Source organism: Macrobrachium rosenbergii, chromosome 12 (genome assembly GCF_040412425.1).
Source record: "Macrobrachium rosenbergii isolate ZJJX-2024 chromosome 12, ASM4041242v1, whole genome shotgun sequence".
NCBI lineage: Eukaryota > Metazoa > Arthropoda > Malacostraca > Decapoda > Palaemonidae > Macrobrachium > Macrobrachium rosenbergii.
The window spans coordinates 29,440,056-29,467,842 of NC_089752.1; the positions used below are offsets into that span (position 1 = coordinate 29,440,056).

At 42.6% G+C, this 27,787-nt stretch overlaps 1 long non-coding RNA gene across 1 annotated transcript; it reads right to left on the reverse strand.

Annotated features, from left to right (window-relative positions):
• On the reverse strand, positions 1-26,511 carry LOC136844477 (uncharacterized). The gene is made up of 4 exons (XR_010854896.1): positions 26,339-26,511; positions 2,067-2,196; positions 380-571; positions 1-119 (listed from the first exon to the last, which is right to left on the reverse strand). It is a non-coding gene; the product is annotated as an uncharacterized lncRNA (long non-coding RNA).
• Positions 26,512-27,787: the final 1,276 nt, after the last annotated feature.

Genomic DNA, 27,787 nt, shown 5'->3' on the forward strand with positions numbered 1-27,787 from the left:
CTCAGGTTATAACATCTCCAACGATTATGTTTTGGTTAAACCTTACATGTTATCATGGTTGGAGAAGTTCTGGATTGAAGAGTCTGACCAGTCTCACAACTTCGACCAAACAGGAACATCTGCAATGCAAGTTGGAAAAATACAAAATGAAGTGTCCAAGCTCTTTAGTTAAACTGAATCATCTACACCACCAAAGAACTACTTTATAAAAGCTAATAACAATCCTTATACTACATACAGATTTTTGGCTGGTAATTAACAAATTTTACAAAAATCTAATATACAGACCAGAAAAGGAACCTCTAGTATACTTCAAAGGCTATATACTTAGCAAATGTTTACAACTCTAATACATGCACAATCTTATCCTCAACTCTGCATTAAATGAAATTTCATATTGCCTGTAGCCTGCTGGCCTTCAACATGGCGTTACTAAAGGAAAAAAGATCATCATGCAGCCATAAATTTTTGTTGAGGTGAACCAGTTCCACCATGATGGGGCTTCTTGTCCCAGCCATAAACTTGCATTTATGTTTGAAGTATCATTAATGGTTAGGAGTTTGGCACCACTCTATAAAATAAACAATTTTCTTTTATTGGAAAACTATCTAAATTTTATCTAAATAAAATGACAAAATACCAAGATATGTTAGATAAAACTTTTGATGGACAATCACACAATTCTACAGATATAAATTCCTTGCTTAACTTAAGAAACTGGTCAAACTAGATAATACCTGACACAAGTACCACTAAACATGAAAAAAGTACTGAAAATTATACCTAATTAATTTTTCTTTATCAACAAATATAAGCAAATATATCTTAGATTAATTATTCTACATATATTTTCGCGTAGCATCAAGATATTATACATACAGATTATACTCAATATCGTGAGAGTTTAAAAGTCATTGCAGTGGTTATGCCTCAAAGTGCTTCTAATAGCCTAAATAAATTTCTTTCCTTCCCAAATGTTATCTTCAAATATTTCGTACAAAACCACAAATCATAGCAAACCATTCCCCAAATCATTTTAAAAAGAATTTCAATCAGGTTTCATTATTTCTTCAATCAGTATATCTTGCTGTAAAGATAAGTTTGCTTATCAAAATAATCAACACTATGAATGCAGCATCAGTTTCATTTGAACAATGATGTTTTATTTCCTTAGGTTGAGCTGGTCCTCTTGAAGCAAATACATTTTGAACCAAGGCTAAACCTCACTACAGAAGAAAGAAAATAGACATGAAGCCCTTATATTCCAAGTTTCTTCTATACCCTCTAAGGTTGACAATGTATGGTAAAGGTTCAAAACACACATGACCTTGCAGTATAAATTTACATCACTAAGCAAAAATCCAAGTGTTTGGCTACACAATGGAGAAATAAACTCTGTGATAACTGTACAAACAATATAAAGCAAACTAGCCTAATCCACACAATCTGGCTTCCTAACAGGCTTAACCTCACCAAACTAATCTTTGTACATAAAATTAAACAAAGTGAGACTTCCAATATTGGAAATATACGGTATAAAATACCAAAAACACTAAAAAAAAAAAAAAAAAAAAAAAAAAAGATATACTGTAATACAGATATACTGTAATACTAACTGCACTAGACAGAATAAGCATACTACAAATCTGGCTTAGTCAGAGAGGAATAAATGCCAAGGATGAAACTCAGCACTATTATTCAATTAACCATTCTGCATGTAAATAAAAATCTTGAAGACTGCACATCAAAAAGCGGTATAAGCAATGTACTATAACCATTCACACAAGTGAAACAGAACCTAAATAATTCATATATTATTATAATTAATAGACTGTTGATAAAATAATTACATTAAGTACCATGAAAATAAAAAAATAAGACTTGAGATAAAGAAGCCCGAACTCAAATAAAGACAACTGCGTATAATACTTTGCGATTTGATATCAAAATCTACTTGTAAGAAATCAAAACCTAGTCTTATTGGTCATTGTTCTGATCCACAAAAATCTAAAACAAAAATTTAAAAAATATGTTAACTATATGCAAGCAAATAATGTTCAACTTACCAAAAACTGCGCAAGCCATAGTCTCCAATCAGGAGGAGGATAATTATCTCCAAATATGGAAATGTCTGGGTACTTCTCACGCAGTATGTGAGCGTACTGCTCAAACACCTTCTTGTATCCTCACGAGTAGCTGTGAAATAAGGATTTACCTGTTATATGTCATATTAATTACTTTACAAAGTTTACAAACAACGATTTGCTTCAGCATCAGCAAAACCTACTCATAATCAAGGTAAAGGAGACAGTACATTCACTTCAGTGGTGGGGGTAGTTTTGGGGTAATTTAATCAGATCACCTGGAGGGCAGTTTGTTGGGATATAGGTGACTCAGAAATACGCTATGCTGATGTCCTTTCCTTTTGCTCTTGTTACTGTTTTTATGTATGTTTGACACTGATATGTTGATCATCCACCCTACAATCATCAAACATACCAAATTGCAGCCCTCTAGCCTTAGTAGTTTCTATTTATTTAAGGTTAAAGTTAGCCATAGTCGTACTTTTGGCAATGCTATAGGTACCAACAACACAGGCCACCACAGGACCGTGGCTGAGTTTCATGGGCTGCAGCTAAGAGTTTCATGGGACATGGCTGAGACCACCAGCGGACTGTGGCTGAGGCCACTACCGGACCTTGGCTGAAAGTTTCATACAACATTATACACTGTACAAGAAACTCGATTGCACCGAAGAAACTTCAGCGCATTTCTTACTTGTTTAAGTAAGACATTTTACAAGACTATTTATGTCATTTATTTTCAAGACTAACCTAAAAAATAGTTTACAGGACATGAAAGTATATAAATTTTGAGATTACAAACATTCCTTTACAAAACTGTTTGCATCACTTAAACTATATCACTAAGGGTTGATCCCAGGTATTTGCGGGGATACGTACCACTATCCCTCATGAACAGCTAAAATCTGAATACTTAAAACCCTTCTAAATATGCTTATAACTGTTAATTTGATAGTTCAAAACACCAAAAAACCCTCTAAAAATGCTTATACTTGAATGTTTCGATAGCTTGCACAAAAGTGCATTTAAGTTCTGAAATAGAAAACAGTAATTTGTGGTCCTGTTTTCTGCAAAAATACACATAAATAGGAGAATTTCCGTGAATAATGTGTATATACATGTTCCACAGTGAAACCAGCGAATAGGTGAGCTGTGAATCTGGGACATGAGAATGGCGGGATTTAGATCTATCACATTTAATTTTATTATTTAGAAAATTCATTCTGGAAAACATGACATCGTACAAAAAATGTGATAACAGCATGAGGTTAAGATAGCACCACCCCGGGGCTTGGCATGTGCAAGAAGGGGGGGAAACCAGGCCTTGGGAGGGTCACCGGGTGACATGGGGCCTCCCTCAGAAATAGATTTTTCCTTTGTCAAAATCCCTTTTCTGAGCACCGACTGTCACACGTGCTTTCTTAACAGAGAACCATGCAAGACTGCAAAACTAAAAAAAGGAATTTTTTTTTTTTTTTAAACAAGGTGATTTGAACAAAAAACACATGCTATGAAAAATAGATTTAATAATCATAACTCTCTATACAAAAGCAACCCATAACAGGTAAGGGCAACAAATCTTAACTTTAAGAACAATGCACAGAAACAGACTATAAACCAATTACAGGTGGAAAATGACACCCAACAAGATAAAGTCACAGACAATTAAACATGAACTTAAATCTACGGAAAAAGAGACCTTTACGATATAAAAAAATCATTGAGGTACATGGAGCATAAATAAAAAACAGATCAGTGCCCTAACACCAAATTCACCTTTTTATCAAAATACAATCACCAAGATAATCCGAATATGGGCAATAGTAACATCAGTATAGGAGCAAGGCAGTGAGCATGGTGAACCATAAAAGCAGGCAGAGAAACAAATGAGGCAGGCGGGCGGGGAAAGGAAGAGGATTAGGATTATTTGGGTGGGGATGACCTCCCCAGCCACTGCAGCAAATTTCAGGGCTTCGGTGATTTTAAATAGCGGCAAACACTAGAGGTGATTTCCATCCTGTATACTTGGTAAGTTCAGCAAAATCCATGTTATGGAAATAATTGGTAGAGGTAGCTACCGCCCGGATATCATGAACCTTGGGGACTGAATCCGGGTTGGCTTGTTTAATAAAATATAGGATTTGCTGCCTTATAGCGTTCAAAGAAAGTTCCCACCTTTCTCCGATAAAAAAGAGGACCCGACTTGCACTGTGGAGTTCTAAGTAGGTAGGACCTCAAGGTATGAACTGGGCATAGGACTGGTCCTGTGGAAGAAGCACCACCTTCCAAAGGGGACCACCTGTCCTGAGGTCTTCATTTTAACTAAGAACCTTGATCAGGGAGAGAAGGACTTCTCGGATGGAAGGAAATCAACTGATCATCACCTCTAGCGAGCCGACAGCTCTGAAAATTCTGGCACCTGAAGCCAGGCTAGCGCAAGCAAGGTTTCCTTAACAGATCCAGGTAAGAGCACTGTAAGTTGTCGATAATGACTAACTTAGAACGTCGTTGAGGAACCGCGCGTAACAGAATGCGGCTGTGTTCACGGGTCTCAAGCGGCGCATGCTCTGGGATTGATAAGTATGAATCTGTAAGGTCAATTTGAAAACCATACAAATACCTTCTTCAAGGCTGATTTGGCTGTAGTAATAGTGGCGAACGGGTCTTTTCATACAATGACCTAAAGAGAAATGTCACTTAGGATTAGTAGTCATAGTATGGGCTTCAGATGCGGCTTCAAGAGGATGCTTCAACGCGACGCTGAATCATATTGCTAGAAATGGAGATAGTGTGAGTGGCTGGAGTACGCCGCTTGGCGGGGCGGGTGGCGTGGGAGACTCAGACGACTCCTGCTTCCGGGGATTTTTGACGTAAGGATGTCTGTCGAGTGTGGCACTGTGGTTGTGATTCCTTCGCCCACCCCTTGGTTATACACCGGCGTCTTCCATATGGAGTCGATCGATCTGGGGGTAGTAACTCCAGCATTCCTGAGAAAGCATTTTCTCTGTTATGTAGCAATATTTATACCTAGAAATTCGATGTTAGTATGGAATTTCACCGGGTGACATGGGGCGAGCTCCCAGAAATAGATTTCTTTGTCAAAATCCTTTTTCAATATAGCGTGCCAAAAACTGCACTGCTTCCTTCCTGTTTGAAAGCTATTGCTAGGTGGATGAATGTTTCCATTTTCCTTAATTTCCGAGAAAATTCCAGCACTTGGTGTTTTGGTTTATCATGCTGTCTTTCTACAATGTTAATCTGAATGCCATTCACACTTTTCTGCTTACACCCCAAAAACTGATATCGTGGGAATCTAAATGTCAATATAACGAAAGCCCTCTTCATCATAACCTTTTTCATAATTTTCGTCTGTTCCTCAAAATCACATAATTGTTGCTTGGTTCTTCTTCAGTTATGTCTTCATCTTTACCCATTGGAAAACGCTTATCATGGCAGACATAAAGAGGTCATTTTCCAATGGATTCCCTGACAAAAGTCATTCAATTCGTTTTTCCTGTGGTTAGTGAACACTCTTTTAGACATACTATAATCAAAAATGCTTTGTAGAAGATAATGATTTCCATGAGAAACTTCTTGCTCCCGACGTTCAGAGCTTTCCTGCTTCACTGAAATACAGTCATCCTTTTCTTGGATATTGGAGGGGAGGGATAGGGAAGCTCAACATCTTTGCCTGAATCTGTGGTGACAAAAATATCTTAAACACCACTTAAGCATCTTATGAAGTTCAGCTTTAATTTCTTCTATATGCACTTTCTTCAAAATGCTCACTGCACATTCGGCGTGTAGAAGGACTGAAATCGGCTTTCCTTCAACAGAGATGAATCCACTTTTGCCTTGTTTCAAGGTCTTGAGGAAAGCAAAAAAATGAAATGCTGTGCTTTTTTTTCCTGCTATCTGAATAGCACCAAAATACCGCACAGATTGCTGCCATTCTTAAATAATTGGAAATTACAATGTCTAGAGAAAGAAGTGATAAAAAGCTACAGGGCACTGCTTTACTATCTGATATGATAAGTGACCCAAGCAGTGACCTATAACAAACTGAAGAAGCAGCCTGGTGGCCTGCTGTGATCACTGGCCTCCCGTGCTGCCAGATTAAGAGGGGATAATCTGCACCCTCCCACAAATGACACCTGTCTCCACTCACCTTTATATAACAAGCCCTATGTCCTCTCTCCAAATTCTAAGACACATCCATCTTTGCTTGCCAAACACGATAGAAGCATTGTGAGAAGGGCCAAGCAATATTTTATTACATAATTTTCTTGAAATAATTTTGTTTTTATATAAATATAAACCTCAGTATAGGCAGTCCCAGTTCGCGGTGGGTTCATTCCCAACCAAGCGCCATAACAGAAATAACCAATAATTATGGTAATAAACGATATTTATGACATCGTAAGCACCAATAAACTGCTTACTGGTACTGTTAAACACTTATCGACGCCGATAAACCGCTTAACGATGCCAAAAATTGCTTACCATCACCAAAAATCTGGTTAACGACATCGTTAGCCAAGGGCTGTAAAACCGGAATGCCATTAACCGATGCTGCTGATAAGTGAGGACTGCCTGTACTGTACTCAGACACCTCTTAATTTATTCAATTTAGTTTACTGACATTTTGTCCCAGCATATAATCGCTCAGTTTTTGTCCATTTTGCTTGGCCTTTGAACAAATACAAACAACTAAAACATACATAGGATTAGGCACAACACGTGTGTTGTTCCAAGCTGGAACAAAGGGAAAGTGCTCAATTTGCTTGTTGCCATCATTCAGATTCAGTGCACAACTTCACTAAACTGTTTCATGTTTTTTTGTTATTTTTAGTGACTCCGGTACAAGTCATCTGGAGACCTAAGAAAGTTCTAGATATGTAGTAGCAGCAAACCAAAAAGACAAGTGGACAGAAAAAATTATAGTTTCAAAAGTAAGCCATAGTAGGATTTGAAAGTGGTATCTACATCACTGATCTGCCTAAGGAGTTTTGTAACACCAAAACTACAATTTCTTCAAATGTTAAAATGTAAGGGACCTTAAAAAGGAGCCTACATTGTTATTGGAGTAAAATCTGTTAGAAAACAAAGATAAAAATGTAATGAAAAATAAATTAAATATTATGTGGAGGGCTAACAGTAAGGCTTGAGTAATCAGGCAATTTTTTAGCAAGTGGGTGAATGAAGTGGTTGACCCCAGTGTCAAGTAATACTTTGAGTAGAAACAATTCCTGTGCTGGACAATGCTCCTCCTTATCCTCAAGGCTTGGATATAGAGTTGCAGCAAGAGTTTAACTTCTTAATAGAGTAATTCTTGCCTCCTCTCATACAGCCCATGGCCCAGGAGGTAACCTCTAATTTTGAAAAACTACACCGAAACACTATTCCTAAGGTGTTTTGAAGTGACCACTGATACAGAGCTGACTCAGAGAATTCTGGAAGAAGCATGAACTTCCTCCACTTGCATAAGCCTCTACAGACAAAGCAAGTCTATGAGCGGGGTCTATGATGATAATATTGGAGTTAATTGGGTAGCAGAAAGCAGATTTCACCACAGAACTGAAACACCTTCTGATGGGGCAGAATGTAGGCAGCAGCTGAGAACTGTCTTAAAAGGAGGAAGGAAGATGTCCTAATTCATTAATAAAAAGAAATAAGTGTAAATTGAAGGTAAGTGAGTTTTCCTTGAAAAATATCACCTTACAAGGCTGCAGGAAAAATGTCATAATCCTGTTGAATAACAGTGTTACTTCTCACTTCAGGAACATTTAAAAACTCAGGCAAGACACATCACTGGATAGGTGTTTGGCGAAGTTAGAAACTCTCTCAGAAGAAAGCAATAAAAAGAGACACACACAACCACAGAGTGCAGCTGCCTGCGTTTTATGAAATGGGATCCATTCCAAACAATGAGCTGATGCTAAAACAACAACCATTATGGCACAGTAAATAAAGAAAATTATTCTATAAAACGATCCGCAATGCACATGCACACTGCCTGTGCAGCAGTGTCACATAAGAAAAAATATATCAAATTCTGAGGAAAACTCATACTAAATAACGTCTTCCTTCTAAGAAAAACTGTGTAACAATATACATACAAACGTCAAGAGTATTTTTGCCATACATGAAAACATGTTTCACTATGAGTAAGGGATTCATATTGAATTCTAAATCCTATTTCCTTTTAACTGTGTGAACAATGTTTGATCAAATGGTTTAAATAACAGAAATATTTACCTAACATCAGAAAAAGACATTTAGCAGTTACTGTATAAGACTGGAAAAGATAAAGCATACGATTACACAAAGTAGTAACTAGTTCAGTAATAACAAATGTAGCTTTTTTTTTTTTTACTTACAAAAACCAACTCATATTTAAAGCCAACTATGTTTTCCGTATATAATATCCATAGATGATATGCTAACTAATTTTGTTGTGATCAATGAACTGAAATATGCCTCAAGTTCGCTGGCTCGAGGTGTGACAAGAATTCTAATGCCCTTTATAGTTCATGCAGCAGCATAAATCTGTTTTGAAGTTTAACAAACATTATCAGATGATATCAACAAATACTGAATTATATTTATAGAACACTGCCACTTGCATCAATGAGAACCTGCACCACAGTTACTAACCACAACTTTACAACATTTTTGCCAATTTCCACAGATCAAACTAAGTCTCAAGTTAAAAAAAAAAAAAAAAACCACATTAGTGGTAGTAACCCAATAACCTAGAGTCTACTGGTATGGAATGAGAAAGGAAACTTTAAAATTTGTATTTAAGAAAAATGGAAAGAAGAGAACATAAAAGATGCTCCCATGTCTTATGTTCACAAACAATTCCAATCAATCTGGTTATCTTACATAAGCCTAAGAGCACTTCAGGGATGGTAAGGAGTGGTTTAAAAAAAAAAAACAACACTTTTTAATTGACTGCATTCTCCATAAATGTGGCATATCATGCAAATACAACTCAAATTATGATTCATCAGTTCCTACGGGGGTCACCTGTATGACCTTTGCAGGTGTCTCATTTATCCAATGTAAGACACTAATGACTTAGTGAGTGTAATGGTTAAGATCTAACTACTGTGTACAGGTTGTGATGCAACTACTGATAGATCTAACAAAACACTTGTATGGGCTAGACTCTCACTATGTACTTTACAGGCAATTCAAAAAAGTAAAGGTTTGACTGAATCACATGCACTTGCGTAAATGTGTCATAAGGATGACGATATGAGGACAAGTTAAGAATCACGGGGAATTGCTGAGCATTTCCATTGTGGTTTTCAAACAGCATGAAGGATGCTGATCTTCATCATCGTCAGCCTTATCACCTTACAAGACCAGAAAGAACTTCCCTAAAGTCATGTTTTGGATGAACTGGTATGACTGAAGTTAGCTCCTTCTCAAACTTCACCAAGACGGATTGATAAATGGAATGATTTGGACATGTGACGTAGGATGACCTGGATACCAGGACATGAGATGCTAAAACCTTTTGCCTTTTCGAAGATAACAATCTGAAGATCTTTTGATGTTGAATGAGTACCAGAGCAATGTCAAGCAGTTGCTTCTAAATACTAGGTGGAGTGAAACTGCTGTAACAGGCAGCACCAGTTTCTTGGCGAAAGGAACTATCAAAGAAAGGAGACAGCTCAGCCACAGTGCGTGCCATTTGGTACTTCTACATAGCTGTAGCTCTGCATGAAAATCCTCCAGGACTGAAGTAAAATTCTTGGATTAATAGTACTACAGTGAATATAAATTTTACAACTGAAGCATAATTCTCTAACTTCTAATCTTCTACTAATTACCTCAAAACTCAGAGATAAAATGTAAGTACAACACATAGCTACACAGGCTACAACTTAGTGAGAATATAGATTTGAGAAAATTACAGTTCTTTCCATAACCATCTATGTATGGGTGTTACTATACCTGTGTATGCTGTTCACATAAAAACTTACATTTTTACTGAGGTATATAAAAAAAATATAATAATAAAATGCTCAACATGAAGTTTTCATAATAAAACTAATATTGTAATACTTACCTGAACACCTGAATTATCCCTTAATCCCACTAGCCCGAACAACTCTCAATTACCCGTCCCACTCTAGTGGGAATTTTAACATCCAGCATTACCAATGCTGCAGGTAAAATCTTGTCACTTGAGCTACCATAACAAACGGTTGGCAATGCTAACACAGGTGTGCTCCGACATGCCCCATTTTTACGTCAATTGCTTTATTCAAGGTCAAAATTGATGTGGGGATAGGAGGATGAGAACCATTCAGGTGTTCAGGTAAGTATTACAATGTTAGTTTTATTAAGAAAAATGATATTTTAATAACAAAATAAGATTTGTTCATACTTACCTGGTAGATATATATAGCTGTATTCTCAGTCCGACGGAATTTCAAAAACTCGCGGCACACGCGGTGGACCAGGTGGTTAGTACCCATTCCGCGCTGGGAGGCGGTATCGGGCTCATTCCGTTTTCTATTCAGATTTTCTGGTGCCACTGTCTCCTGAGGGGAGGAGGGTGGGCACTATGATTATATATCTGCCAGGTAAGTATGAACAAATTTATTTTATTATTAAATATCATTTGTTCATGAAACCTGTCAGATATATATATAGCTGAATCCCCACCATTGGAGTGGGAAGAGACAGAGAATAGGATTTAGGAAACAAATATATGTGAGCGATTGGCGCCCCTTGGTTCCTTACCTGTTAGCATAGCTGACTTGGTGATACTGTCACCCAATCCTGCTTCTGCTTTACTAGAGTCTCCAGCAGGTAGTGACCTATATAGCTGGTGGTTCTAGATGATCTGTCGCAGGGGCGTGACCACAATGGGACTAGATCATAGACCATACTGTGGTAAGAACGCGACCAACCACCTGACCGAGGCCTATCTGGTAATAAACTTAGTATAAGCTAAAGACTGGGACGTCCACCTCCGGTGGCTAACCCAATAACCATAAAAACACAAAATCTAGATTAAAAAATACTTCCTAACCTCTAAAGGATAGGATGAATATTGCTCTCTGCCCCCAAGCATGCCGGAGAAGCGTGGTCTGGCGGTGCGGTTTTGGTAATATTAGTCTTCCGTCCGCAAGAAATGTGAAGCGAACTTGCCGAGATAAACTTAGCCAGAAGGTGGTACCAGAAGATCGCTAAGGGACATGTTCTTCTGGAAGCCACCAGTCGCGATAGCTCTCACTAAGTGAGCCTTGACTTTCAGGAGTCTCATGTGGCTGTCTTGGCAGGTGAATGAGCCTCCTGAGCATTGCTCTTAAAGAATGTCAAGAGCATTCTTGGACATGGAAGAATCCGGCCTTTGACAGAACACCACAAATTGTCCGACGGGTCTCGGCCTCCTTTCGTCCTATCTAAGAAGAAATTGAGAGCCCTGACAGGGCACAGGACTCTCTCTTATTCTTGCCCAAGAATTTCTGCTATATCCTTGATCTCAAAACTCTTGGGCCAAGGGGTAGAAGGGTTCTCGTTCTTGGCGAGAAACATGGGATGAGGGCATAGGACGCCCCTATGCCCTCTAAAGTCTATGTGCTGTTGATGGCTTGAACTTCATAACTCTCTTAGATTTGTCGCCAGAGCAGTTAGGAAAAAGCAGCTTCCTTGTCACATTCACAGGCGTGCGAATGAAGAGGCTTCCGAATGTAACGACTTCAAAAATTCTAGGACGATATCCAGGTTCTAGGAAGGCGTCCACGGATGAGGTACCTTAGAAGTCTCAAAGGACCTCAATAGATCGTGAAGATCCTTATTGTCGGTCAAGTCTAAAACTCTATGTCTGAAGACTGCCGAGAGCACATTTCAACGTCCTTTAATTGTCGAGACTGCCAGCTTTTCCTTCTCCCCAAGATGAAGAAGGAAGTCTGCTATCTGCGGCACAGAGATCGGGTTGAGGAAAATCACTTGCTTCTGCACCTTTCCTGAGGTGGCCCACTAAGATTGGTACACCAAATTGGAGGAGGGGTCTCCTGTCGCCCAGCGTCAAGCCCTTGCCACTGCTCATGAAAAACCACTCGCTCGCCAATTTAGAGTGATAGTCTGAAACGCCCAGTCAGACTCAGGCGGGGAGGTTTTGTGGTACCTTTTCAGTAGGGCTGTCTGGTAGATCGGTTCTAAGGGGGAGCGGCTCTTCCCGGGAGAGTCCACGGGAAGAGATCCATGACCTCTGTGAACCACCCCCTGCGCAGGCAAAGGCGATCAACATCATTGGCGTCCTTCCGGTGTGTTTCTGATAGACCTCCCCAGAATCTTGAAGGGAGGAAAGGTGTAAAGATCCAATCCTTCCAATCCCAGACGAGGCATCTACACTCACTGCTCCTGGATCTGAAATGCGGGGAGGCAGTATGAAGCCTCCTTGTCTGGATGTCGTGAAGAGATCCACCAGGGACTTCCTCATAATCTCCACAGCTCTGACACACCTCCTGTGAAAGAGATCTTTTCGATTAGCGAGAAAGATGAAGCTGCCGACTGTGAAGACCTCTGATGGACATTCTCCTCACTGCCACAGGCCTCTCGTGGGATGCGATCTATGGCTCAGCCCAAAGCAGGAAATCCTATACCCAGTACAAACAGGGACCAGGGTGGGTTCCTCCTGTTCTGCTGATGTATGCCAGGGCTGTGGTGTTGTCCCAGCGAAGGTTTGGTATCACTCGACCTGAAGCTTGGCTCTCGAAGAAAAAGCAGGGCCAGCAGAATCGCCCGAAACTCTTTGAGATTGATGTGCCAGGGCACCTGTTACCCTCTCCAGGTGCCTGACACTTCCTTCCCCCCTAGTGTTGCTCCTCATCCCTCCCTGAATGTCGGAAAGCAACACTGAATCGGGGCTCAGAAGGTGTAGAAAACCTCTTCTGCCAACTATGAGGGCGAGCCACCACCTCAGGAGATCATGACTATGGGAGAAGATCCTCAGGGACTCCTGCTAGATCCCTCCTAGTTTTATCTAGTTTCATGAGAGAAAAAACTGGGAGAGATCTGAGATGCAGTCTTCCCAGGAAACCAACTACTCCAGCGAGAAATGATTCCCAGCCAAACTCAACCATTCCCTCACGAGATGTTTCCTTCCCCAGGTAAGTTGGACGCACCAAGCATAGCTGCCTTTCTGGGACGGAAAAGCTTGAAAAGCCACTGTAGATCCATCTGAATCCCAGAACACTATGGACTGCGTCGGATCAGATGGGACTTGTCTAAGATTACTAAAGTCCTGAGGACTTCGTCCTTCAAGGTCGATTTCAGGTCCTCAGACATTTTGACTGTGAAGAGGCTCCGAAGAGTGTCGTTCGGAAGTAAAAAGCGAGATTCGTATACCCGCTAAGTGAAACCATCTACGCCATTCTTCATGATGGTCATTGAAGATTATGGGGCTGTGCTTATCCCAAAGCAAAGAGCTCCTGAATTGAACGCGATACGATACAAACCTCAGGAACTTCCTCGACTGGGGATGTATGGGGACGTGGCGACGACCAGGTCCAAGTAGAGACAATAATCTGGTCTAATGCTCTGACAGACTAGGGCGTCTCATCGTGAACTTCCCCTTCGCCATGAAGCGGTTCAGTCGTGACATCTAGGACAGTCTCCATCGCTCCGACCTTGGAACTAGGAACGGTCGGCAGGAAAGAATCCATAGAGTCCAGCTCAGGACAGCTCACAACTTTTCTCGAGCATTTACTCTTGCTCGGGGCTGTTGCTTCTCTTGATAGTAGAAGAGCGACAAATCCTGAACAACGTGCACAGATGTGGCGTGTGTGGAAGGAATCTGCATCCTCTCTCGATAATTAGGAGGACCAGGCTCTGCACTCTCAGGCTCTGCACTTAAGCAGAAAGAAGCCCTGGCTCCTACAGGTGTCTGGAGCGCTGCAGATCATGCTTTGCCCCTAGGTTTAAATGAGAGACTCCATACTCTGGAAAGACCTCTTCCTCGGGGAGAGGATCTATAGGAAGAAGCTCCTCTATGAAAGGGCTTCTGTTTCCTGGAAGTCTGACCCAACGACGACGACAAAGGGACTGCCGGGCGTTTGACGATTGGGCCAAGAGATCTTGAGTGGCTTTCTCCTTCAAGCTGGCGGCGAGATCCTTGATCAAAGACAGAGATGGCTACCGATAGCAGGCCGAACAACAATTCTGCCCTCGTGGAGACTGACTTGGTAAAGGATTGCAGTACAAGGCCTCTTCTTTGAAGAGCCCGTACAAAAGAAGGAAGCCAGTTTATCAGTCATCTGACGGTCCTGTCCAAGCAGATCAAGGCGCTGGACAGCTCCCTCGAAGCTGATAGAGAAGGAACTTCTAATCTTAACGTCTAGAGTCCCCAAACACCAATCCAGGAAATAAAAGACTTCCATGGGACGAAAAAGTCCCTTCAAATGGAGATCCGTCTCCGACAAAGTCCACGACACTTTGGATGCAGATAGGAAGGACCTTCTAGGCGTGTCGACCAAGGTAGCAAAGACCCCTGGGACGACGAAGGAACACTTGAGCCGACGTCCTCTCCGGTCTAGTGCCACAAACCTGCCTTGTCGCAAAGCTTGGACGGAGGCAGGAGTAAAGAATCTTGCCTTGGGTCTTTCTTTTGCTCAATCAGGTGTTAACCTTCTTGAAGGCCTTCTTGATCGCGCCAGAGGCGAGAAGTCATCTTAACAAACCCAGCGCTCTGCATTGTCTTGGGCCCGAAGTTAACTGCGAAGGAGGAGAGAGAGGAGCGAGGTTTGAGCTTGTGTAAACAAGTCGCCCGAGAAGACCGGCTAACACCTGGTGGGCCGTAGAAGAGAAGTAGAGTCTCCCAAGTCCTTGGGAGAAGCGAGAACACTAGCGATTGCAACCTGCGCGGGAGCCGATTCCCGCGTCTTTGATTGCTCTGAAGCGTCACGTTGAACAACCAAGGCGTCTGATGGCGTCTGGCGAGCATCCTGCCGTAGCAAGAAGGCGTCGAACAACGCTTCTGGCGTCCAGGATGGCGGCTTCGCGGAGCATCGGGCTGCAACCCGATCGCCCGCGATGGCGATCAGCGGCGGTCTTTGATTGCTCTGAAGAGTCACGACGAGCAACCAAAGAGACGTCCTGATGAGCGTCCTGTCGAGCGTCCATCCGAGCGTCGTGCACGGCAGCGAGAGGGGCGTCCTGACGAGCAGCTACAGAAGCGTCCAGGATAGCTGCTTGCGGAGCGTCACGCTGCAGCCGATGGAAAAGCGTCGAAACACTCAAAAGACGAAAATACGCCCGAAGGACGTGACGTCCTCTTCTCTGCAACTTCTCCTAAGCGGCGAAAGTCCTTCGAGTTCCACCCGCACCGCGGGAGGACGCCTCGGAGGACGAAAGAAGCAAACCTTCAGGATGCGTGCGACGCGATCATGGCAACCTGGCGTCAACAGATCCTGCCGAAGGGACGCCAGATCGGTGGGAAGCCCCCGTAACCCTCTTGCGGCTTTCGACATGTCCATTCCCTGAGTCCTGGGAGTCCGAAAGAGGTCCAGGCCTAGAAGCGTTATGGGGCTGATCTGAGAGGACGAGAAGCAGTCCTTCAGGATCGTGCGCCTGCGATCCTTGGCAACCTGGGAAGTGTCAACAGGTCTGCGAAGGGCGCCAGATGGGGTGGGGGTCGCGTGGCCCTCTTGAGGCTTTCAACTTGCCCACTCCCAAAGTCCCTGGGAGTCCGACAGAAGGAGTCCAGGCCTAGAGGCATTATCTGGCCGATCTGGCGCCCCTCCACTGCTAAGGGGATCGCAACACTTCCTGCACTTTAGAAATCACTTTCGATTCCAGAGCACGGATGGTGTTTATAATTTGCTCGCGTTCCAATTTTAGTATAAGGTACTGCGAAGCAAGTACTTGACAAAAATAAATTAAATGAAATGTCACCTTCCACCCCAAATTGTTGTCTTAAATTTGGATCTAATTGCTTTCCCCCCGAGAAGCTCGGGTTTACAGGAGAGGAATAAATATCCTTACTCTACTAGCACTCCTGGAGGAAGACCTCCAGATCCTATCACGCTCCAACTTGCGGGATATAGCAACAAACACCTTCAGCTTGCATCCGGCCGTCTCACACTCCCTTTTGTGAACATTTAATATTCACCTCGTGCATACAGAGTGAGGATCTACGGATCTTAGATGCTTACTCACCTTACACTCATTAAACAACATACTCTGAAGCTAGCAGAACTAGATCTAGACATCATTCAATGAGGAATCAAAATCAAATCCAAAAAACAGTCCACAAAAGCGTATGCCAATTCACAATCCATTCATGATGCAGCCGTGATAAAAACCAAAAGTCAAATCGAATACTTAAGTGAAAAATAACGAGTTAACGAAATCCAAAGACGGAGGTACTGAAAACAGATGTTGACAGTACGGCGACAAAAAAATCTGAATAGAAAACTGAGATGGTTCCTGATACCACCTCCCAGCGGCGGGAATGGTACTTAACCACCTGGTCACTGCGTGTGCCGTGAGTTTTGAAATTAATGGGACTTGGAGAATCGGCTATATAATATCTGACCCAGGTAAGTTTCATGAACAAACTTCATAATGCAAAATACAAACCCTTAACACCTGAATTGTGATTAACAACATTTAGAGGAGGAGGGCTCAATTCTATTGCATGCCCCCTTTGACAGCTGCAAAGATGGTAGCTAACCAATCTGCTCATAAGATATCCATTTAGTCGTACACTCCACCACATATCAATCAGTGCTTTCAGTGAAAAGACATGTTGGAGATACTTTGATCGACCAGTCGGGTGTTTATCTGATCCGTCGACCTCCCATGTGGCTCCTCAGAACCTCTCATGTATGTGGAGGAGAATGAGGCAGAGTGCAGAACGCTGTCCCTCCGGAGAACCATCTAAGTTAGCAGCACACCCTCTTTCACAACCGCGAGATGGCAGCTCATGATCTGCTCCCCATAGATATCTGTTAGTTATACACTCATCTTATCGAATACGTTTCTTTTGGTGACGAGACATGCTGGAGAAGTACTTTGATGGCCACGTCAGGTCCATTACTGTCTCGATCCGTTGACCTCCCAAGTGGTTCTTTAGAACCTCTGGAGCATGGAGGAGTACAATGAACACTCCATGTGGCTATTCAGGGCCTGCATGTGGAAGGGGAAATGAGCAGTGTGCCGGGCTGCTGACCCCGCCACGAGGGCTGCGGATAAGGCCTGACGACCGACAAGCGACGAAGTATCTCAGCGCCAACGAAAGAGCCTAACCTACTGGAGCACCCCCTCGGACTCTCGTAGGGAGACTATCAAAGTCTAAGATACTTAAAAAGTACTAAACCTAAGTCCATATGATTATACTATCACTGTTGCTAAGAATTCTAAAGACTGAAAAGTTATCATCTTGTTAACCTAGAATCTCACGCACTAAGTGAATACTGTAACACCTCAGCTAAATGAGCATTACCCTAGGTAATAGACTTCCTTTTTACACGTGGACTAAGAAAATACCTCGGACCTCTGCATTAAGTGAATACCACTGCACCTCAGCTAACTGAACGCACCTAGATAGTAGACTTCACCTCACTGTGAGTCGAATCGAGCGTCTCTTGGTAAGGCGTGAAACACTGAGGCGGACTTCAAAGTAATACTCCAGAATGGGAAGGCACTGAATAATTCATTAGAAAGGAAGATGAAGTGGCAATACTGTGCGCTCAGGGTAATACAAAACCTGAAAGACGAAGAAGAAGAATGCCCTGAGAAGCCTGGGAAATGTCTCCTCAGAAGAGCGCTGTGCATTCTTTAACAGCGGGCGGGAAGGAGATTCGCGGAGGCAGTGTACGGATGGGTTTCTCAGCCTTTGATAAATGCGCATCTCCGGCTGGATAAAAGCGGTAACAAACATTTGCAGATAAAATTTTTAAATGAAGCGAGGCAGAGTTTTGGCCTCCGACCTGTCTTAAGCCACAAATTCGGAGGAAAGACAAATACTTATCATTTCGCACCAAGGAACCCAACCTAGAAATTGGCTGAAGCTTCGCCCACCGCCTAGCTGAAGCTGAAGCCGTAAAGCAACTTCTGCTTAGTCACTGTCTTTAACGTTATAGCTTCAATGGGTTCAAAGGCGGGGCATAACAAAAATTTTGAAATACTTCAACAATTCCCACGGAGGGCCCAGAAGTCGACAAGACAGGGCGTTCAATCTTAAAGAGCGTAATAAATCATTGATTATCTTACTACTAGAGATTTTAGAAGGTGGAAACTAATTGTACCACTAGCGTTGGTAGTGGTGCAGCAATCGCCGAACACGAAGGACCCTTGACTTTCGAAGGAATAAGGAAAATCAGCTATTTGCTATGGAAGATCTAGAGATGGAATGACCTTCCTTACAACAACTAACATACCTTGTCTAGCTGAACCTAGTACAGCTTCACGGACTGACTTTCTCAAGCTGAAAGAAAGCTGTCTAGCCAGCTTTAGGGGGTCTGGACTGTCCTGGCTGCTCTCGCCACAGTAAGCCTGCAACTAGGTACGAGGGTTTGGATGATAATGGTGAGAATGCGGTCTTCTTAGAAAGAACTTTTACATACTTGGTGGGGGCATCAGAACTTCCATAGAACTCTAGGGTTCAGGAGCCAAGCATGTTTAGGGCCAGCAGGGAGCTATTAGAGTCATAGGCGATGTATGACACACCGCAATTTCTGACCACCTGATTGGATGGACATATGGAGGAGAGCATATACCACCGCATGTGAATTCCAGAAATTTATGCTTGTCAGCATCTGTGCTATTGACATGAGGACCACCGACGGTGAGAAATAAACCAGAAGGCGATGGTTTACCCCAATCTCATGTCGCGATTAAGTGCATAGTTGCTGGCCACTTCCGGAGAACCTGACATATAATTCCAAAGCCAAAGTCCACTCTCCCTGCAAAATACCTGACGGGAGCGACTTAGCGAACGGCCAGTACATTGAGACTCCCCGATATAAATTGGGGAAGAAGAGACTCTCTCCATTCTTCACACCCTCTCAGGACTCTGTGCTTTAGTATTGAGTTCTGTTGATCCTATTCCCACCACAAGTTCTTCAGATGCGACACGACAGTGCAGCTGTGCTAAACCTAGCCAATGCTGTGCGCTTTTCGGACTGAAAACAACTGAGGGCTTCCTTTACAGCCTTGATTTCCAGAAGATTTACTGCCTCCTCTCGTTCCTGAACATGCCCAGAGGCCCAAAGCCTGGGTTTCCTCCAAGGTTGTTCCCCAACCTTGATTTAAGGCATCTGTGTACAGATGAACGTTGGGAAGAGGGGAGTTGATAGACCTTCGATTGTCAGGTGCACTTCTTCTGACTACCACAGACGATCAACTTAGTAGCTCCTACCCACAGAACTGTGTTCTCAGTTAGGAAGTCTCAGTGATTCCTAAGACATACCTGAAGAGAGCGCGTCGAACAACACCCTGGAATTAAAGAGATAGAGATGCTCTCCCGTGTGAGGCCTCTCCAGCTGTTACTGGCCATTCCCTGTTGAACAGGAACCCTTCTACATGCTGAAGGACCGACTGGATCCTCTCTAGGGTTGGGAAAGCCCTCAAGGAAAAGAGAATCATCCTACCTGAATAGGTTAAGATTCCATAAGAATTCCCTCGCTCTTACTAGCTCCTCTAGAGAGGAGGCAAGGATCAACTGTGCAGTCTGGATACTTCAACCTCTGTACCCTTAGATGCATAACTTGACACGGAGATGAGTTAAAAACAACAACGTTCGTCCTTTTAACACGTCATCATCTTGAACAAGGAATTGGCTAAGGCTAAGATGTTCCTAAGCAATCCCTCTTATGAATGTCCGGATATTGAGGGGAAGATGACCAAGACAGAGGCTCGACTTTCCTGCTCCAAACTTTGTAGACGAAGCCAAAGCATTCGCCTGGTGAGCCTGACACCTCGAGATAAATTTATTAGGCTGCCAACAGCCACGGAAGCAAAGGGACATAGCCGTCGGTCTTTTAGAACTTATTACAGAAAACCTGACAGCAACCAAGGGAGAGTGCACAACAGCCTCAGTCTGATTGCGCAACACATCCCCTCTAAGCACCTGCTTCCCTCCAGAAATCCCACGAGCTGAGGCGGCGTCTGAACCTAGACCGGATTGCCTCAACCCGATTCGTTGAATGGCAACCGGACACCTGCCGATAGGTTACCTCGAACTGCATAAATCATCTTACGCGGAGAGAGAAGAGAAGTCCTTTCTATTAGAAGCCACTACCAATGCTAAACTACCGTCCGCTTCCTCTAAAGCCTGTCTAACCCAATCCGAACCTAACCAACCAACTCGAAAAGAGGCAGAGCTGGCGAAAAGGTATAAAGGCCTCATAAAAAAAAAAAAAAAAAAAAAAAAAAAAAAAAAAGGAGCTGAATTGACAAAATAGGAAGTCCAGGGCTCTTGCCTAAGGTACGGGTAACATAACCAAGCAGCTGTCCGTAATCGTTACACAACAAGAGAACATTCTAAAGTCACCAGAATCTCCTGCACCTCCGGATAGAATCCTGTTCGCAATGTCGAGCGGTCAAGACCAGCAAGGAGGAGGAACTGAGCAAGCCAGGACAATGATGAAAGTCATGACGGACCACCTAACCAGAATGCTGAGCACCCACCTAATGGTGCTCGGAGCTGAATCCAGCATAGTTGAACCCACGAGAAGAAGAGAAGGCTGAACCAAGAAAACCAGAGCCAATTCCCATTATTGCAAAAGAGGAAGACGAGTGAGAGTAGCCAAATCCTTTAAAGCCTCCTGAGGAAGACCAGCCAAAACGAAACACGCTTGCAGAGGACGGAAAGATGAAGAAGGAGAAAGAAGAGGTAGAAGCTACCACATGGAGTTACCGCCGAGGAAAATGCAGGCGATGAAAGACGCGGACCGCTCAAAGAAGGTACCGCAAGCCCTGCCAAAACTGCGGAGCGCAAATCCAAACTGGAAGCGACAGGCAAACCCTGTGAAAATACCTGATACTACCCAGTACAGCTGAAGCGGAAGCAAGGGGTTGCGCACATGCCAGAATAAGCGAGGGTTGCACATGCGGAAGAATGGAACATGAAAAGCCTGCGGCCAAATTCTGTCAAAACTGCGTTTTCAACTGTCTGGAAGCTCCTCTCACCGGAGAAGACTCTACTGAGGAAGGAAAGGCAGGAGACAGAAGAATAGCAGATGCGTAAGAAAAGTTACCTGAGAAGAGGAAAGCCAAAAGTCAAAGGAGGAAAAATGGAAGATGCGAAACAGCAGGAAGACCGGAGCAGAAGAAGGGCCGAAGAGAGACTGAAGAAAGGAGCAGCAGAGAATGTGGAGCAGGAGATGAAACAATAGATAAGCCGATTATGCTTAGGAAGGAAGGTGGGAGACAGAGGAATAGCAGACACATGAAAAAAGGTTACCTGAGAAGAGGAAAAGCCAAGAGTCAAAGAAGAAGGGAAACGGAAGATGAGGAAGCCGCAGGAAAGACTGGGGCCGAAGAAGAAGAGACCGAAGAGGAGACTGAAAAAGAGCAACAAAGAATGTGGGAGCAGAATGAAGTGACGAATAGCCCAGAAAACTTAGAGCGAAGGGCAGAGGGTACACGAATCGTCCCCCAATCGATAATCTGAAACATATCGACATGAATTCTGGACACTATTGTGTACAATCTCTTTGTGTTAAGAGAAACCATTAAAAATTAACCTCACCATAGGTCTGTACCTGTTTGAAAAAACCCAGCAAACCCGCCTTATATTCCACCACATCCAATTGCATGTCCCGCAATCTACTTTTAGAAGCTGAAAGGACACACCAGAATCTGCCTTACTAGATGGAGGACTAGACAACACAGAGAAGGGGAAACTACAGTAGAAGATTCAGAAACAGTCGGAAGTGAGTTAGGAGCCAGAGCAGAAGGATTTTGCACCACAGGAACTGAAAACACTGACCTGAGACTGAACCAGACTGAAAAGATGAAGGCGAAACTTTTGCCAGAACACAAAAACCACTCGAACCCAAAACGATTGGAGAGATGACTCTGCACCCGTAGCTACCTTCTCCTCACTACCTAACCCCAGACCTATCCTCCTTTATCACACCTAGATCTTGATCTGACTAACATTATCAACATCAGAATTTATTAATACTACAAGGGGGTTAGGGGGAGGGGATCCTTCACTGCCTGCTCTGTGCCAAGGGGGCCAGCAGACCCTACCCACTAGGAAGGTTGCGGTTCTGCCATTACCCTCAGCACCCGTTAGGGCTGGTTCTGGAACAGGCAGGGGAGCTGAAAAGGAAGAAGGGTTAGACATCCCTAACACTACTACTATCCCTATCTGAGAAATGCTGAAAAAAAAAAAGGACTAGCTCTTAAATTTTTTTTTTTTATACTATGCAATCTTATCCTCTATCTGTTTGACTAACTCTGAACTTCAAGCTAAATCCATCAACTGATCTGTAGCAAGCCTGAGATAACTGAGTCCATGAAGAATCAGACCGACGTTTGCTGCCCTTACTAGCCAAAGACTTGCGATGATGAATGTAATCCTTCATCTCTTGTGCCTTCCAATCGGAACATTCATCGCAATGAGTCTGCACATCACACTTAACCTTCCTACATACCTGACAGAATTTCTATCGTGTCTCAAGGTACTCATCTGTCTCCTGCAGGAAGAAGCTATGAGAGCCAGCGTCCACCATCGTATATATGTGTACAGATTCTTCTGCAGTTTACCAGATATGTTAAGTTACATACCCTTGTCACCTATTTCACTCATTTTCCATTTTCCCCCAACAAAAACCTGACTGTGGTCCCCAGTAATATGACAAATTGTATTTAATTTGTATTTTTCATAGCTAACAACCCTACGGTCTTAACACCAGGATAAAATCTTCTAGCGCCAGCTGGAAACTGGTAAAAAACATATAAAATTGTTGCAACAGGTACTGGGTAACCTTGGGGTTTGGCCAATCCCGGATGAGAGAGGCATCAGCTGACCTCCTTTGCAAAGTGCCACGACGCATCAATTTCTTCCAGCCCAGGAAACCACTTTGAGGGGTGGCAAGAGGTGAGCAATGTACATTAAGATTGTAGGTTTGTTAGCTATGAAAAATGCAAATTAATTAAAATTTGTTACTTGTTCATATGCGGAACAAACCTAGGTATTAACATGAGGATAGACTTACCTCTCATGGGAGAAAAGGAAAGTCTTGAACTGACTGGAGGTTCAGCATACCTGGTCTCATTTCCTGGTTAGGCTAAAGTAGAGGAAGGAGATGAATGCCCCTGACTTGTCAGATAAAAAAGTTTACCAAATGGTCACTCTACTGGGCTAATACACAATGTGGAGGAACATTGTTTAAGTGGGAGTTAAAGAGCTATACATGTTCAGACAACAAACCTATGTTAGCCACCAATTTGTTTGTTATCATTCCTTTCTCCACTTGTCAAAGAGAGGAAGGCCTAGCTTCTGCAAGAAAAATATTAATGTAAGAATAAACTTTCTCAAACAGAAAGGCCACTTGCTCACCTGTATCTAACCAGTTCCATCTCATGATGGATCAATCTTCCCCACTGCCAGTGTGGGTAGAGAAGATAGGGGAAAAGGGAAAGGAAAAAAGACCAGTCATCTCATTCACTCTCAATTTCATGTTCAACATCATAGGTAAGATATTCCTGCCAGGGGCACTGGATGAGCAACACAACTTGTTGAGCAGCCACCACTGGACCCAAGGAAAAAGTGTCCAAGGATCTGTGGCAATGTCCCGAAGATAGAAGGATGTGAAGGTGGTTTGACAAAGCCAAGTGCCAGCCTTCAAAATCCTATCATAGATAACTTCTTAGCGCTAATGAAGGACTGTGTTAGAATCCAAAGGTTATGCAAAAAAGAGCTATAAGCATGTCCTAATAACCTCTGAGCCAGCAGAGATGGTATCCTTGGACACTTCTTTCTTGATTTGGCCTGTGCTTGCAAAAAGTTTTCGACGCCCCGGGTCTGAGGCGACAAGTCCTTTTTAAGGGTCAAGTCTGTCAGATGACCACCGTAACGGTTCATATGGGGTTCAAGTGAGACTACTTAGCACCAGAGTCAGATCCCAGCTAGGAGGTTTAAGTTCTAAGGAGAACAAGACTACTCAAAGCTTTGGAGTAGCACTGAGGTTTCCCAAGAAGACAGGTCCAAATCTTTTAGGTGCAGAACCAAACCCAAAGCAGCCCTGTAGCCTTTGTTGGCAGAAAAACTGGGAAATCTGCTATTTGCTGAACAGAAGTTCCAACTGGAGAGATATCCCTTCGACAACACCAGTCACAGTAGATGGCCCATTTTCCCTGGTACCTGGCTGAGGAAGATCTTCTGAGGTAGCCAGACATATCTGTTGCTGCTCTGCAAGAAAAGCCTCTCGCTCACAGTAGATCGGGGAACCATTCTGCGTGAGGCCACCAGGGAGCTACAAGGGTCATCCTGAGATTCCAGAAAATCATTACCCTGTTCAAGTCTTCATGGATCAAGCAAAAGAGCGGGAAGGCGTAAACCTCCAGGTTGTCCCAAGGATGTTGTAAGGCATCCTCCACCACGGAGAAGAGGTCTGGGACAACCGAACAGAAGACCTCTAGCTTCCTGTTGAACCTTGTTGCGAACAGATCTATCACTGGCCTTCCCCAAAGGAGGAAGGGGCTGTCCGCTACCTCCTGTTGTATGGACCACTCTATCACCAGAAGCTGACCCCGACAACTCAAGTTTGTCAGCCACCACATCCCTCTTGCCTAGGATATACCTGGCTGCGAGGTCTACTGATTGGTCTGTCGCCACTGGTGTAGAAGCACCGTCAGAGAGTGGAGTTGGCAAGAGACTAATCTCCAAAACTACTTATTTACTAACAAAATGAATGTCAGACACATTCAAAGCACACATTGGAAAACCATATTTTTAACTCTATTTATTCCCACTATTTTTTCCTAAGGTTCAACTCCAACAAAGGTGCTCTGTGAGACCCACAAACTAATTCATCAAATATACATTAATAATGTGGACACACTAAAACTTATATGGCATACTCCATATTAATTGTCATGTCCACACTACATATTAAACTCACAGAACAGTCAAGTCTTTAATTTTTTTTCTTGAAAGACTTGATAGGCTATTTTCAAACCTCTATATATCAAGTGGAAACATAGCCTACTGCGCAATCCTGGTGTGGCAAATTTAAAGGCTCTAAAGCCTACACTCAAATGCACCTTGGCTTGAATAAATTGACGCCATCTGCAGCTGTTCTTGTGTTGACACCATCCATTACCTATATTACATGCATCGAGTCTTTCAAATATTTTGGACACCCAGTCTTGATGGCTTCACGAGTCATTTATCTTGAACATTACTCTAGCCCTGACCAGGAGCCAGTGCAACTCAAACAGTACGGGAGCAAACATGCCGTGAGATGCAACACCCTTTATTAACCTTGCCTCTCTATGTGATATCTGTAGCTTTCTCAGTTGCATCGGTAAAACTGAAAACTACTACCGTGGCCTAGTTCCTGCCAGTTGCCTACCAGAATATTTATTGCCTTATGTGTTTTTGTTTATGTTCATGTCATTTGATTGAGTTTACAATATTTAATGTCTTTTTTTATGCTTTTACATTCATCCCCAACAGTCCAGAACTAATAACAGTGACCCATTCTACAAGTAAACGAGTAGTTATCAAGACAGACATGCGTAATAGTAGGCTAGTCATCAGTTTTACCGTTGCACCTTAGGTAGATTATGGCCGATTTGCAATAACCCACTCTAGGATACTTATGATACAACTAGGTTAAGCTGAAGTTTGTTTCTACCCTAAAGCAATCAAGATATGCTAATCTGGCTTAAGATAAAACTGTAAAATCTATTGGCGAGGGCATACTCCAATACCCGCCTGACCTGGTTAACCAGCGACTAGCTTAGAACCATAACTAGGATGATTGCTTGTTGCAATCTATGGTATCCAAAGACAGCCCGGTCTACTAGCCTAGGTCCAGTGTAGGGGCCTGCCGTAGAGTTGTATCCTTGTCCCCTTAATAATATCCTACTGCAAATGGCAAAATCCTTACATGACTTGAGAAGAAACAGTCTATACTAGCTTTACTTTGACATGACAGCCGACTCTTAAAAACGAGGGATAAGCTAAGGGTAGGATGATATCCAGCGGCCTTGAGCTAGCCTTGTCAAAGTTCATCAAAACATCGAAGGGTTTGAGGTCTTACCAGTACATAAATCGGAGACTTGGTCCCATGAAATTGTTCAGCTTCATTACGGGAACATCCTTAGCTGTTTCGCCAACCGTTACAAAATCACATAATAGTAAAATTCCCACTAATGCCCCTAAGGCCAACAACGTCGCGTGCCTGCCAGGCTCCGCCATGTTGGCTTATGATGAAAGATAGCAAGTTCGTTAAATGTTCGCTTCACAATGTATTGAACGCGCCCTATCTCTCAAGGTATAAACAAGTGTTCGGATTTACGTTTGCTACATGTGCCTCAAAATTTAGCTTTTATCCAAGTATGTATGATTCAGTCTCCTACAGTTATCCATCTTATTCATTTTAATTGGAATAATTGGACTATGTGCGTTTAAATTCCTTACAAAGAGGTCTTCATGACCTGTGAAAAGCATAAATACAAGGGCATTAAGTTCGAACATAAGTCTTCACTGCTACGCCATGTTTTCAATGAGTGGGAGAGTGAACGCAGATCATATGACAACACAATTATGTCGTCACACTTTTACGGGAAAGTAATTGTCATGCTGTATAGCGTTTACTTTTACTTTCTGTACTTTCCATTAGACTTTCATCGTCTTAGCCGGAGATGGAAACGTAATTATATTTCTAATGTATTTTTAGATAATTCCATGTAGGAAAAAACAAGTTTGTTTCATCTAAAAAATGTTCGCTGCGTTTTACAATTTCCCTACAAAATCTTTGCTGCTTTTATGTGATATTTATTTGTGAAAATACATATAATAATAGCTCTACTTCTGGATTAATTTAAAATCTGAGCCTCTTGTTAGCTATACGCCACTGAAAACTAATGGTGTTGCATAACTACGAGTAACGACTTCCAATGGGATTAGTGAGAGGGGTTTACAATATTCAAGAAAGAAAGTCAAGTTTAGAATCCTTTTTTGCTCGCAATACAGGGTCTACAGACATTTTTGTGAGAATAAGATGTAGCCTTGCGTTTTAAATAAAGTATGGTTCAGCATTCAATATCCTTTTTATTACGAATATAAAAAAAGAAATCATCTTTTTTGTCTGAATGAGAGAATTAACGGCGGCACAGTGACTCTTCAGTGTTGTTTCTCATATTTCTGTAGTATTCCCTAGCCACCGGGAACTCTGATGATGCACTACGCTTCAAAATGCATTTTTGTTACTGGAGACATATATGGATAATAAGTGTATATGCTGTTTAATTACAGGCAAGAAGTAACTAAGGCAAAAAAAAAAAAAATACACAAAGTGTGGTGAAAGTTTTAGCCTAACTTGCGACACTTCTCTAAAAATAATACGCTGTTAATTACTATTAATTAAATATAATCCACTAATTCAAAAGTTATCCAACACACACACATACTTGCCATATGTGGATATGGTTGCAATAACAAGTTAATGTAGCCAAGAAAAAAAAATGTAATGGAAAGGGCCGGCGTG